A 15,004-nucleotide genomic window follows, 5' to 3' on the forward strand; every position below is an offset into this window, starting at 1 on the left:
ATCCTGTTAGAGGTTTTCACACACACTGTCTCATTTAAGCCTCCCAGCAATGCTATGAAACAGGTATTATTAGCCCCCTTTTATAAGGGAGGAAACCGAGGCACAGAATGGTTAAGTAATTTGTCCAAAAATACATATTTATCAATAGTAATAATATCTAGGGTTGGTGTTGAGTCTGTGTGGTGTCATGGTCTATTACTATTTTGGTGCTGCCAGGCCTCCCAGCATTTCCAGGAAGCAGGCTCCTGGGAGAGACTGACAGTCTAACCACAACAGGAGTGGGTTCTGTCTCTCATAAGGCTAGAGGCCCCTCCTCCAGCTGACCTGAGGCTGCAGCTCTGTCCTTTCTCACTCACACTGAAGGGCGAGCTGACATGGGAACATTTCAAAGGCGCCTCAGCCAGGAAGGCCAAGCTGTCCATCATGCCTAGAGAGCGACAGTGATGATGTTTCCCAGGAGAGCCGCGTGGCAGGACCAGAATCTCTTAACGGCCTAGAATCCCATTTTTAAAGCAGGTTCACCAGCAGCTGCCCGACTTTCAAAGAAAACAGCCCTGGCTCCTGTCCGAGGGCAGGATGTGGCTTCAGTCTTTCTTTCCCAAGTGGAGGCTGAATGGAAGTGACGGTGTCCACCAGAAACGGCAGCTCTGACCAACAGGTTTTGAGTTGGTTGAGAGTCCCGTTCTTGACTGGTTTGGACAAAATGCTTTTGAAGGTGTTACTGGAAAGCATCCTAGTGAGAATGGGGCTGTGAAGGCTCAGATGAGTTACCTATATGCTCTGGAATCTCAAGAAGTCCCTGGAGGGTGGGATCACCCTGCCTGGCAAGTGGGCAAATACCCTTCCTTGATTGGGAGGCTTTGGGCATGGACTATATAGGCACCTTCCTTGGGGTGTGAACTGTGGGTCATAGAAGGTTGCCTTATGTCCCACTTATTTAATTTTTTAAACACACAACAGGCTGTGTGGTGCCCCTACTAGTAACCGTCCCGGCTGCCTGTTGCCCTCAGGGTCAAGTTCAGCATGGCTTACACGGTTTTCTTAGCTTAGGTTTGCTCAGAAGTGGATCAATGAGATAATGGATGTGAGATCCAGTCATTCATTTGGGAAGGATCTCAGGAAACACCCAGATAAAGCGTGGAATTGAAACACTGAAGGGAAAGCAACCAATAAAACTATTGGTTTTATTGGTTAAAATAAACTATCAACTGGAGTGATGGCGGGCAATTGGAGGGTGGTCTTCCTGGGGAATTCCAGGGAAGGTATAGAACATGCACTTCAGAGTTTTCTGTCTCCAGAGGTGAGGGAGCTGGGGTATTTATCCTCCAACTCTTGTCAGTCACTGACTGATGGGGGCTCCTGGGGTGGGGCAGAGGGGAGCATGAATTCACTGAAACTTCTGTCCTGCTGATGGCAGGGCCAAAGTGGGACCTAGACTCAGAGAAGGTGCTCAGGCAAAGTGGTGCTTGTGTTAGCATTTGGAGGCCAGCTGCCTTGCATTGAAGAAGGGACATGAGTGGGCCTCCAACAGCATCTACTGTGATATCCACAGTCTGTTTCAGCCCACCCCTTATACACACCACACACAACCCCCCAACACAATCCACAACTCCCTCCGACACAACCCACCTACATGACCCAACACACACATACACGGCCTACAACATACACACACACACACACAATCTATAAGACACACATACAACCGTCAATCCACCATACAACTCACAACCCATAATACACAGTCATACACAACACACACACACACACACACACACACACACACACACACAACCCCCCACACAATCCACAGCTCCCTCCCACACAACCCACCTACATGACCCAACACACACATACACGGCCTACAACACACACACACACACACACACACACACACACACACACAACCCCCATAACATACAACCGTATTATTCCCCTTTTTACAGATGTGGAAAGTGAGACTCACAGTGTTACGAGTTACTCACTTTCCGGCCTGTTGGGACCAGACCCCAGATCTTCTCATTCCTGCTCAGGCACGTTTCCCATTCACCCTGTGAGAACGGGCGTGGACCCCCTTACAGTGCTCACCTTGGGAAGTTCATGGCTAGTTCAGTAATGCTGCTGATCCTCAAAGTGTTCTCCTTTTTCAAAACGGAAATATCTTTTTAAAGTAGAAAACCAATATATGCTTAAAAAAAAAAAGAAAAAAAAAAAGAAAACCAATATATACTTTTCTTCTTAAATATTTTTGGAAAAGGCCCTGAAAACAAGTTTTAAAAAAAGATTTCTTTGCAATTTTTAATCAAAGCAGAATTTTCTGGCCTCAGTTTTCCTTACCTGTAAAATACAGGTGTTGGAATAGGTCAGAGGTCTTCATTGTGGCTCTGTGACACCCCATTGATGAGCTTTTGGAGATCTGGGAATCTTTGGAAATTTATCAAAGAAGTTACATGTGTGCACCTTTTTTTTTCCTGGGGAAAGGATTTATAACTTTTTCAGATTACTATAGTTCTGTGACCTCAAAATGTTTATCAGTCATCACACTAGATATTCCTTAAGGTCTCTTCTGGAGGAATTGTGTTAAAATCTTTATGAAATGTCAGCAGGTACCATAAACCTGAGGACCAAGAATTATTTTTTAAGAGTTGCAGTAGGAGAGTGGGAAAGAGGTGGTATATCTTGTATATTTTATGGCCAACATTCAAGAGTCTAGTTAAATGTGATTTTAGTTGTTAAAACACAATGCTGGAGAGAGTTTGTTTTCATCCATTGCTGGAGGAGGTGTCAATTGGCCCAATCCTTTGGGGACACAGTTCGGCAAAATGTATGAAGAACTTTGAAATGTTTGTATCTTTGATCTAGTAATTCCACTACTGGGCCTGTAACATGGAAAAATAAAGGATTATGGAAATCTATATCACAGAAAAAGTAATATATAAATCTTAAGATCATCTTGGTAGATCCCTAAAAACATTTGATAAAATCTGATATCAATGACTGATAATAGGACAAATGGAATCTGAAAATGTGTTTTTTAGACATAACCCCAAATTTATACCAAGTCACTAGTCAACCATTATTATGCCTGTAGATGCAAAGAGATACTAAAGGCATTTCCACTGAGTATAAGGATAAATTACTCTCTCTGTCATTATTTACAAGTGCCCTGGGATTGCCTGCCAATGCAATAATGGAAGAAAATGAACTAAGGATATATACTGGAAAGAACATGGCAAAATAATCATTACTTAAAATGATAGGAATATCTACATAGAAAATCTCATAGAGTCAACTAAAAACTATTAAAAGTAATAAGAGAATTCAGTAGTTTGAACTTTACCGTTTCTTTACCAACGATAACCGGGTAGAAAATATCATCATTTAAAAAGATTTCATTGATAGTGGTCACCAAGTATATAAGCCACCTAGCAAAAGATGATATGTAGGACATACTGAAATAAATTTGTAAAATTACTTTAAATATTGTAAAAGACTACTAGATGTGCTCTAGAATGGGATGCCCAGGATTTCTAACCAAGTCCCATTAATCTACAAATTTAACATTAATCTATAAATATAACTTACATTTTTATGTGACAGAAATGATTTTAAATTTCATTTGTATGAATAAATGAGTGAGGACATGGAGTTCCATGGGTGGATTTTGTGCCTAAATTCTAATCTACACTTTCTACAACAGGCATTTTTTATTCAGTGATACCCAAATAACACATATTTAAAAAAAAAAATCATGGTAAATAGGAAGGGAGTGGACATTATGGGTGGCCATGCTGAGTTTCTGCTGGCTTTGTGCTTTTAGCAGAGTGAGGGTCCCAGTGTGACTGGTACCACTTCTCATGTATTACTAGAGAATTTCCAGAAATCATCCATCACTTTCTTACAGGTGGATATAGACTGTGATGCTCCTGAAATGGGCATCGTTTACACGGAGAGGGTCCTCTTAGGCTTGGTCACCTGCCTCACCCCCATCATCCTGCACAAAGTTACCCAAAAATTGCACAGAGGAAAATATAGCCCATCTCTGTGTCGGGCCACTGGCAACCAGCCTTGGCTCTGGGGATTTTGTGGCAGGGGCCGTGAGGGAAAATGGTGGGCTTTGGCTTTGTTTTAGTCCTCATGAATCTCTTCCTAGGGATGATGTTGGGTCCCAAGATTTAAGGAGGGATATAGGGATGCAGTGACCCAAGGTAGTGACCCAATCTTTAGGGAAGGCTGCCTGACATTCTACATAATAATGGCCTCAGCAACTCAGAGTCAAAAAAAAAAAAAAAAAAATCACAGAATTCCAACTCTGCAGGTGTTCTAAGATGTCTAGACCCATTCTGTACATGTTTCCCCCATAGCATTCTTTCAGTGTTTTTTGAACACTTACAACAGGTTAACCATGGTGCTGTGCAATTTACCACTTTTGTTTATTTACTAATTTACTGTCCTTTTTCCTCACTAGAATGTAGATGGAAACTTGTCCACTGCCAGAACTTCAGTGATGTTGACAGTGCCTGGCATGTTCAGGCCCCCAGTGAATATGTACTGGGTGAATAGAGATGAAAAAAATAGTTCCTACCCCCAGAAGTTCACAGTTCAGTAGGGAAAAAAGGAATATAAATGATTACAGTGCAAGGTGATTGTTTTCTAGTGAAAGTGTGCAAAAGTTGCAAAGAAATATAAGACGAATTTTTGCAGGGGTTTTCTGAGGCTTCACCATGGAGGTGGTGCTTGATTTGATCCTTTTTAAAAAGTATGGGGCTTCCCTGGTGGCGCAGTGGTTGAGAATCTGCCTGCCAATGCAGGGCACACGGGTTCGAGTCCTGGTCTGGGAAGATCCCACATGCCACGGAGCAACTGGGCCCGTGAGCCACAATTACTGAGCCTGCACGTCTGGAGCCTGTGCTCCGCAACAAGAGAGGCCGCGATAGTGAGAGGCCCGCGCATCGCGATGAAGAGTGGCCCCCACTTGCCACAACTAGAGAAAGCCCTCGCACAGAAATGAAGACCCAACACAGCCATAAATAAAATAAATAAATAAAATTTAAAAAAATTAAAAAAAATAAAAAAATAAAAAGTATGAATATCTGTCAGTTGAATAAAGTACGGGAGGGCATTCCCAGAAGACAAGTGCTATGGGCTGAATTGTATCTCCCCCAAACTCACATACTAAAGCCTAAATCCCCAGTACCTCAGCCTGTATTGGGAGATAGGGTCCTTAAAGGTAATTAAGGTTAAATGAGGTCACCAGAGTGAGCTCCAGTCCAATGTGACTGGTGTCCTTATTAGAAGAGGAAACCCAGACACAGACAAACACACAGAGGGAAGACATGTGAGGACACAGGGAGAAGATGGCCATGTACAAGCCAAGGAGAGAGGCCTCAGAAGGGACCAACTTCATGTTACTTTGATCTTGGACTTCCAGCCTCCAGACTATGAGAAAATAAATTTCTATTGTTTAAACCACCCAGTCTGTGGTACTTTGTTATGGCAGCCCTAGCAGACTAAGACAAGGGGGATAGCATGCGTAAAGGGTGGAGGTGGGAGCGGGCATGGCTTCTTTGGGGACTCTGGGTCTTTTGGTAGAACCATAGTACATAGTTTTAGGAAGAGGGCTGAGTGGTAAAGAAAGAAGGAAGGGTGTGGCGTGTCAGGCTCATATGCCTACATGAATGAAGCAGGCCTAGTGTACGACAGTACGGAGGGGTGGAGTCTGTGGTGATCTGGGGAGCACAGGCACCATCTCGAGGGGCAGATGCGTGGTGATTCTGTGGCTGATTGATGCCATGTGGGAATGGGGGCCAAGTGTTGCTAAAATTCCCTATTTTCAAGACAAGTCAGGAATATGAATTTTTATGTATAATCTTATGATTTTTAAAAGTTTGCAATTAATGTTTTAAACTCTGTGTGGGCCACAAAAAGATATATTTATATGTGTATATGTGGAGATATATATATGCTAATTTATTTATTTATTTATTTACTTTTGGCTGTGTTGGGTCTTCATTTCTGTGCGAGGGTTTTCTCTAGTTGGGGCAAGCGGGGGCCACTCTTCATCGCGGTGCGCGGGCCTCTCACTATCACGGCCTCTCTTGTTGCGGAGCACAGGCTCCAGACGCCGGCTCAGTAGTTGTGGCTCACGGACCTCGTTGCTCCGCGGCATGTGGGATCTTCCCAGACCAGGTCTCGAACCCGTGTCCCTTGCATTGGCAGGCAGACTCTCAACCACTGCACCACCAGGGAAGCCCAATATATATATGCTAGATGAAGCCTATGGGATGCCCATTTGTAATCCCTGAACAAACTAAGGACTGGTTCATAAAGGATGTATGATGAGGAATTTTAATTCTCCTATTTGGCAGGGGGAACAGTTGGTGAATCTTGAGTGAGATAAGTGACTTGAACTCACACTGGCTGTGGTGGTTTAGGGCAGAGCTAGGCAGGCTTTTTCTTAAAGGGCCAGATAGTAAATATTTTTTACTTTGTGGGCTGCAAGGTCTCTTGCAACTACCCCACTCTGACATTGTAGCATAAAAATAGTTGTAGACAATATGTAAGCAAATGGGCCTGGCTGTGTGCCAAAACACTTTATTTACAGAAACAGATGGTGGCCCAGATGCCGTCCGTGAGCTTGTTTGCTGGTCCTGGGTTCGGAGGGCTGGTGACCTGAACGGGGGCAGGGGATGGGGGTGAGGATGAGTTCAGAGAATAGTCTAGGTAAGAGATGAGCCGAGGCTGTGGTGGTAATGGAATGGGGAAGATAGGAGAGAGATCCAAGAGCTGCTGAGCAGGTAACATCGTCAAAACTTGCTGATTGATGGGCCTGTGAGGGAGAGAAAAGAAGGACAGATAATGCCCAGGGTTCTGGCTGGACTGAGGGGCTCAGTCTGAACCCCTTGTCGGGGAGGGAGACATTTCCCTCTACCCTTCTAGGTTCTTCTGGCTGGTCTAAGGATTAAAGAGACATGAGACAGATTAACAGGAGAAAATCAAACAAAAGTTTAATAACATGTATACATGGGAGAGACCCAGGAAAACTCACCAAAATGGCTGAAACCCTCACCTTAAATACCACCTGCAGCTAAAGACAAAAGAGGCTGTTGGGATAGGGGTTTGGGACCTCCAAGGGGAGGAAGGCAATTGCCATGGAAAAGGAAATGCAAATGTTTAGTAAACAAATGTTTGCTGGGTCAGCAGAGACAGTGGGACACAGAGAGGAATTTTAACAAACACTTAGCTAGGTTCCACACATCTAGTTCATACTCCAGTGATCTATGGTGACGTTCCCTTCCCAGAAGGGTCCTCTGTCTACATTCTTTAGGCAGTTAGGGGGAAGGTCAAATTTCTTCCTGAGTCTTTTGGGCCTTGATTGTTTTCAGCCCCAAATAATCCACATGCCGAAGACATTTTGGGGTGGCAAATTTTGCTCCCCTACACTTTACAGTGTCCACAACCTCCCAAGCCAGCCCATTCTACTTCGGGGTGACCCTGATGAGTCCCTGTTTCCTGTGGACCCTAACCTATTAGAAGGAACTCTTTAGATCACAGAATTGTCCTGCCCTGCTGCTCCAGCTAAAAATGGAAAACTTCATTCTGTCCAGCACCATGAGCAAGTTTCGTGTCTGTTGCCTTTAGGTTATTATAGAGTCTCTGGCCCCTGGTCTTGGGATATGAAAATGGATCTCCAAACAATTAGAGGAACAAGGAGCTCTGCAGGGATCAGGACAGGCTAGGACTTGGGATGCCAATTACCAAATCTCTGTAGGTCGCCACTTTCCTGAACAGTGGGAAAAATGTGATAAATTGTTTTCTGAGCAGAGGCGGCGTGGCCTGGCCTGAAGTGCACCCGCCAGGCTCTGGTGCATGCCTGCCAAACCAGGAGGCCACTTAGATGTGCTCCAGGTGGCCACTGGGGCCACCGCGGGGCATCAGGAGCTGCTGGACTCTCTCTTTTCTCTGCCATAGCCCGCAGATGCCCCACGGAAGCAGGAACGCTGGGGAGGGCGAGCGAAGGACCTGTTACAGAGCTAATGAATTCTGCTCTCATGTTTCTGCAGCGCTGCTGAGAGGTGTATGCAAAACGGTCCCCGGGCACTTAACAGGGAGAGGAGGAAAGGATATACATACGGCCTGGTGTGCAGGGGGCCGGGCTGCCTCTGACTTTGAAGGAAGTGGCAGTACAGGACTTTGTGAGAGGAGAGTGGCCCTGGAGGAATCTGTGGGGATCAGACTGTATTTATTTTGAGACCCAGCAGGCCTGATCCTGTAGTCAGAGATGAGCAAGACCTTGACAGTCCAGGAGATTGATGAGGAAGATCCAAAGGGGAAGGAAGGAGGCTCATGCATTGGGCTCTGTGGCGGAAAACAGACTGGGCTCATTCACATATGTTTATCATTGACTCCTGCTAGCACCCCAAAGCCAGGGATTATTAGGGATGCAATGTAATTAATTTCAAGTGTTACATGCTCTTGGCTTCATCTTGTTTCCTACCTTTGTTTTCTCTTCTTAAGTTCTCACTTTTGAAATATTGTATTTGTCATTGGAGGTGGATTGGATAAATCTAAATTGAGGTCTGGGGGTGTGGGTCTGCAACCACAGTTGTCTGTGCCTGGGTTGATTTTGTAGAAGGAAGGGTTCTTCAACGAGGAAATTTTGAGTATCGTGGCTGCATGAGAGATCCTCCGAGGGACCCTATGATGCTGTGATCTGCTTCTCAGCCCCACTCCATAGGCTAGGTCTGGGCTCTCAGGAGAATGGAGGTTCTTTGTACAAGCTGAAGGGGGCTTTGTGAGAATTGATGTACAGGCAGTGGGGCTGTGCATCAACCTGACAACCTGACAAAGTACAGCGCCCTCTACTGGTGAACCACAGGTTGGTTCCGACTCAATGACCCCGGAAGGGGAATCACACCATTCAGCTCCCCAGGGATTTTAGGTCTGGCAGGTAAGTCAGAGATAATCAACATTTCCTCCTCTTCCTGGGAGGAAAGCTAAGCACCAACACCACCTCCCTTTCACAGACAGCAAGTCCACCAGCCAGCCCCTGCTGAGTGAGCTCCAGTGGCGGGGCCCTGAAAGAGACATGTTCCATATGTGCTTCTAGCAGGCAGTCAGGAGCTGGCCAGAGAGATAGGAATCACAAGCCTACATCCAGAGGATTGGAACAGCTGAAGTGGTCCATCCTGGGGCAGGGGAGGAGGTGGGCTGTTGGTCCGGGACTTGTAGAGAAGGTGGAGTTTAGAGGGGTGGGTGGAGGATCATTCCAGGTCAGGGTACAACATAAGCAAAGACATTTGTGGGGAACAGTGAGGAAACTGGCCCAGTGGAGGTCCAGATTTCCTGTTGAGGTGGACAGGTGGTTCCTCCCTCTATGCATGGCCTGTCCCATGTTACTCTGTAGCTCCTTGCACCAAAAGAATGTAGTTTATTTCCCTGCCCCTGAACTTTGGTTTGGCCATGTGGACTGCTTTGGCCCACAGAGTAAGGCGAGAGTTACTGCATGTCAGTTCCGGGCCCAAGCCCTGAGAGGCCTTACCCGTTTCTACATGCTCTCTGTGTCTCTGTCGTCACCATGAGAAGCATATACCTTGGTTAGTCTGCTGCCCGAGCCAGAGGAGGATGAGACACACGTGGAACAGAGCCAGCTGCCCCAGCCAAGCCCAGATCAAATCAGCCAGCCCAGCTGAGCCTACATCAGCTGAACCGCAGATGCAGGAGTTACATAAATTCTTATTGTTGCATGACACTGGGATTTTGTGGTTGTTACACAGCAGAAAGCAATATTGTAGCCATAGTTAGCTGATAGAAGAGTGAAGGAATTCATTGGCACCTCCCAATTCTGAAAGGATGCACTTGCCTCTAAAGTCTGGGTGCACATGTTTGGGGCTATTGATATTAGCTTCTTTTCCCTTCTAGTAAAAACTTCCCCAGAGAGAAGAATTGATTTCCTCAAGGTCACACAAGTTAGCAGCAGAATCAGGGCTAAGAGGGAGCACCTCTCACCTCGAGGTCAGAGTCCACTGCACCACCGGACCTTCCTGATTGTATTCATGCGGAGCACGGCGTGGAGGTCAGGAAAACTTTTCCTTGCAGGTTGGTGAGGTCTTAGGGTTTCAGCAGACACCGATGCTCAGCTATTATCCAGATTGATGTGGCCATTTGCCGTAACATTTAGCAACCTCTCTATCAAATAAATGGCCAGAGAGACTCCTGACACTTCCAGTATAAAAGAAAGAGGAGCCATATTCTACAGCTTTACGAGGCTGCCCGAACAAGACCCGTTAAAGGAGTCATTGTGGGTTGAGGCTCTGGGGCTGAATTGGTGGTGTTTCTTTGCCCCACATGCCTTCAGAGTTTGCTATGAGTGATTCTGTAGGATAAAAAGGGCGGGGACAGTCAACCACATCTGGGCAAAGTGGGTCTTGGCTGGACAGGAAGGACCACACCTATGAAATCATGGGCTAGCGAGAGAGGGCCTCTTTATAGAGAACCCCTTAAATAACTGTTCCTAGGTCTGAATTTGAGAGTGGGAAAGGGACTATTTTGCAAATGATTTAGCCATGTATAAACAAATACCATCAGGCCCATTATCTTTACTTAAGTCATTATTTACTGTAAATTGCTGGTGCTGCTGCATTTTGCCTTATGGTAAATTCTCCTCTTGGAGTTAAAGATGCCTAGTAACAATTTGAATTTTCATATGCCATTGGAATGATCCAATATGAAATGTGCATAATAACCGCATGCTAGAAAGGCATAAAAATTTAAAAGAGGTTGAGAGAGAGAGAGATGGAGTGTGTGTGTGTGTGTGTGTGTGTGTGCGCGCACGTGCACGTGCACGTATGTGTTTGATGGTGATGTTGGTGGTGAGACTGGAATTGGTGGGAGGCAGGGATGGTTTGGAAAATCTGACTCCATAGAGCTGAAAAAGGTGAAAATAATTCCCAGTCTCAATGCTACAACCTTAGAAGCCTCTTGAGTCTCAAGTGGCAGAGTGAAAAACTGGAGGAACTGAAGGACTCTTTCTTACATCCTTGCTGTTCAAACTGTTGTCCTCACAGCAGCAGAAATGGTGTCACACAGGTTCTTGTTAGGAATGCAGGATCTCAGTTCCCACCACAGACCTGCTGGATCAAAATCTGCATTTCACAAGGTCTCCAGATGATTCATGTGCACAGTAAAGTTTGAGAAGCCCTGTCTTACAAGACGGGATGAAGTGGAGGAGGTGGAAAGGATCTGTCTGATTCGACAGTGTATGTTACAGGGGCTTGCCCAGTTTGTCAGTGTGCCATGGACTTCAGAGTTGGAAGATTTGGACTTCTGTCCTGGTGCCCCGTGTGCCTTTGGAGAGTCCCTTGGCTATGTAGAGCCCCAGGGTCCCCATACATTCAATGGGGATAATGGGATTTAGCATGACAATAGCATGCAGTATTACTATGAAGATGAAGAGAGTATAAGTAAAGAATCTGGGACAAACCCAAGGGTCAATATTTGTTCTGTTGTTCTTACCCCAAGACACTGAGGATTTTCCTTTCTGAATAGGTGAGCAATTAGGAGGCAGTTCAATGGCAAAATATAACCAAAATCTATTGAGCATTTTCTATGTGCCAGGCTCACTACTATGTTTGCTAAGGGATTTTAGCCTGGAGCCAGACTGCTTGGTGCAATGTCTGCTAGGAGACAATGGGCTGGTTACATAACCTCTCTATGCCTCAGTTTCCTCATCTGTGATATGGGGATAATAAAACTGCCTCTTTTTTTGTGAGCATTATGTGAGTACAGTCATCCCTTGGTAACCCTTGGGGGGATTGGATGTTAAAATCTGCGGATGCCCAAGTGCCTGATATAAAATGGTGTAGTATTTGCATATAACCTATACATACACCCCACTTATACTTTAAATCACCTCTAGATAACTTATAATACCTAATACAATATAAGTGCTATATAAATAGTTGCCATGTGCAGCAAATTCAAGTTTTGCTTTTTGGAACTTTCTGGAATTAAAAAAAATATTTTTGATTCATCAGTTGGTTGAATGTGCAAATGCAGGAGCCACGGATACAGAGGGCCAACTGTAGTACATACATGTTCAGTGCTTACTGGAGAGTCTCATATATAATGAGTACTGAACCATCATTAGCCATTATTAACACACTTATTTAACCCTCACTGCAGTCTCTGGAGGAGAGACTTATTCCATAGTTGAAAAACTTCCTTAGCGAGGCTAAGGAAGTTGCCTAGGGCCACATGGCTGGGAAATGGTAGAGCCAAGATTTGAACCCACATCTCTCAGACTCAGAGACCATGTACCTCATCAACTCATAGTTCTGTTCTGCTCGTATTAAGAGGTCAGGAGAGTAACCCTGTAACCAGACCAGCTGCCCCAGGAGTTGCTCTTGGTTTCCTTCCTTACGGTAGTCAAGGCAAAACCAAATGGAATTGGAAGAAATCAAAGTGCCAGGAAGTGGAAAGGCAGACTCTCAAAGCACTTGTGCTGATATTTACTGCTTCCCTTTGAAACGCTTTGTTCATAACCTATCAAGGGCAATTTGGAAACATGTGCTCATGGAGGACAGCGTTGGCTGCTTTTTGACACTGTCATTTCTATTATATATACAGCAACAGCCGCACAGGCTCGGCCTGGACATGACTTATTTATGGGGCAGCCCGGCCCCAGCTGAGCTAGTCTTCGGTGCTTGCGGTAGATTGCACTAGAAGAAAGGGAATGTGCAGTTTGGGGAGGTAATTATTTTTTCACATATTCATTAAAAAGAAGGGATTTTCCAATTACCACTGGAATGAAAGAAACTTTTTAAATTAAAATTTCAGATTAAAATCTAGAGAGAGCTTGTACTAGATTGGAAACCAAGAGCCTTGGCTTCCATGTAGCTCAGTGTACTTTTCAGATTCCAGTCCTGTCTCTGCATCTTACCAGCCGATTGACCTCGGGTGAGTTGCTTCACCTGTCTGAGCCTCAGTTTCCTTATCAGTAAGATGGGCATTCTGATTGTTCTGAGAAGATTAAATGAGGTATCACACGTAGAGAGCTTAGTGCGAGACCTGGTGTATAGTAGGTGCCTAGTGAACGTTTGCTATTAATATAAACAGTTGCAGAACTGGCTTTGTGACCTAGGGTGAATTCGTTTTTTTAAGTGGCTTACCTTTTAAAAATGAGAAAGTGGGGTAAGATTATTTTTAGTTTCCTTCTAAATCAGCCATTTTGCATATTTTTCTTCTCAAGTCCCTTTGTGTCCCCCATGGACAGGAGAAAGAATCCATCTGAATGGAATCCATCTCTGCATCTATCTATCTATCTATCATCTACCTATCTATAATATTATCTGTCATCTATTGATATCAGATGCACATTCCATAAAGACTAAGAGGAAAATAATTTCAAAACATTTCCATTCCTTGAGACTGAGCAGAGTGTAAGCTTGCCATTTGAGTGGATATGGAGTTTGTGGGCAAGACATTCTCTTCTTAACTTACTACAATCTTTATAAGCACAGTAGAGATCTTGGTCTTGGCTTAATTGCTGGATATTTCATGGTTGTCCGACTTTTTTTCCCTGTCTTTCTTTGTTGATAGTTTGAAAGCAGTGGGCTAAGTCTAATGAAATCCACCTTGCTATGAAACTACCTCACAAAATGTTAAAGTCTAGCTTTTTTTCCCTTAGACCCACATCTTGAAATAAAACAGTGATTAATAATATTTTTATAGGAGGCATATTGTCTGAAATATTTTAATGGAGTTCAGTGAAATTTATTCTGTAAGGTCTAGTGGAGAGATGTAATTTCCATGAGTAATAGTTATCACGAATATTATCATGCTCCCTACGAGGGAGAGAGGGAGGGAAGGAGAGAGGAGAGGGAGAATGAGAGAATAACTTAAACCTTAGAGCATGTTGTTATAAATGATAGTAATTATTTCTTGCATTTGAATACTCTATAATATCTGATATATAACATAATAACATATGTAATATATTATATAATAATATAATGACACACAGCCTTTCTTATTTCATCCTCACAGCCACTTTGTGAAAATGACATTTTCCCATTAGCCAGGTTGGGAAGCTGAGGCTCTAAGAGGCTTATAGCCCAAACATGCCTCTGGTTAATGAAGAACCAGGGTTCCCACCCACTTTTCTAGACTCCAAGCGCAGTGTTTAAATTGTAACACAGCCTTCCTGGCACAAACCCAGTGCGATGGTTTACATCCTGTTTCTCCCACCCTCTCTCCCCACCCCCTCATGCCCTGCAATTGTTGAGAAGTGGATTATTTGGTGGACAGAATATCCACATTAACTGAGAACTGCTCCAGAAGTCATACCCTTATAGCTAATTTTCAGAAAGTTGGAGCCCTCTTTATTCTAAAACTCTATAGGGAAAAAAAAAATCTTTTGATTCAGAGAGCACTTCAGGTTCTTATAAGGCCTGAGCATCTTTTGGCTAAGAGCATCACTGTTCTTTTAAAAATTGCAAGGAACCTTTCTGCTTATTTCGAGTTCCCTGGTTGCTTGTATTCTGAATAAGCAGCTGTTTGCTGAATTTACGCCACACTCAGGGTAAATACTCTTGTATTGCAGAGGAAACCTCTTTGCTTTCTGTGTTTCCCTTGTGCTTTTCCAGTTTCTTGCTGTGTTGGCATGTGCATTAGTCTAAGCAGCGCCACTTATTAATTAATTGATTATCTAATTCAGCCGACTGTATCCAGCAGGAGGATTTAGGACAAAACGCTCTGAGATGATGTCCTGTGGCCTCTGCCCAGTTCTCGGGTGGAAAATCAGAGGCGCTGAGAGCAGCTCCTCAGCTCAGGGGAACCAGTGCAGCGGCTTTTATGTTTCAGTGCAGCACCTGTGGAACTCGATCCACGATTCCCCAGGCTGTGAATTTTGGCTGCCTGCTCATCCACCTCCTGTAGGAGCAGTAGGAAGGAGGAAAAGCGGGGAGGAGGGGAGGAATTGAGACAAAGATAGAGAGATACAGAG

The sequence above is a fragment of the Balaenoptera borealis genome (genome assembly GCF_965194805.1).
Source record: "Balaenoptera borealis genome assembly, chromosome: 16".
NCBI classification, from domain to species: domain Eukaryota; kingdom Metazoa; phylum Chordata; class Mammalia; order Artiodactyla; family Balaenopteridae; genus Balaenoptera; species Balaenoptera borealis.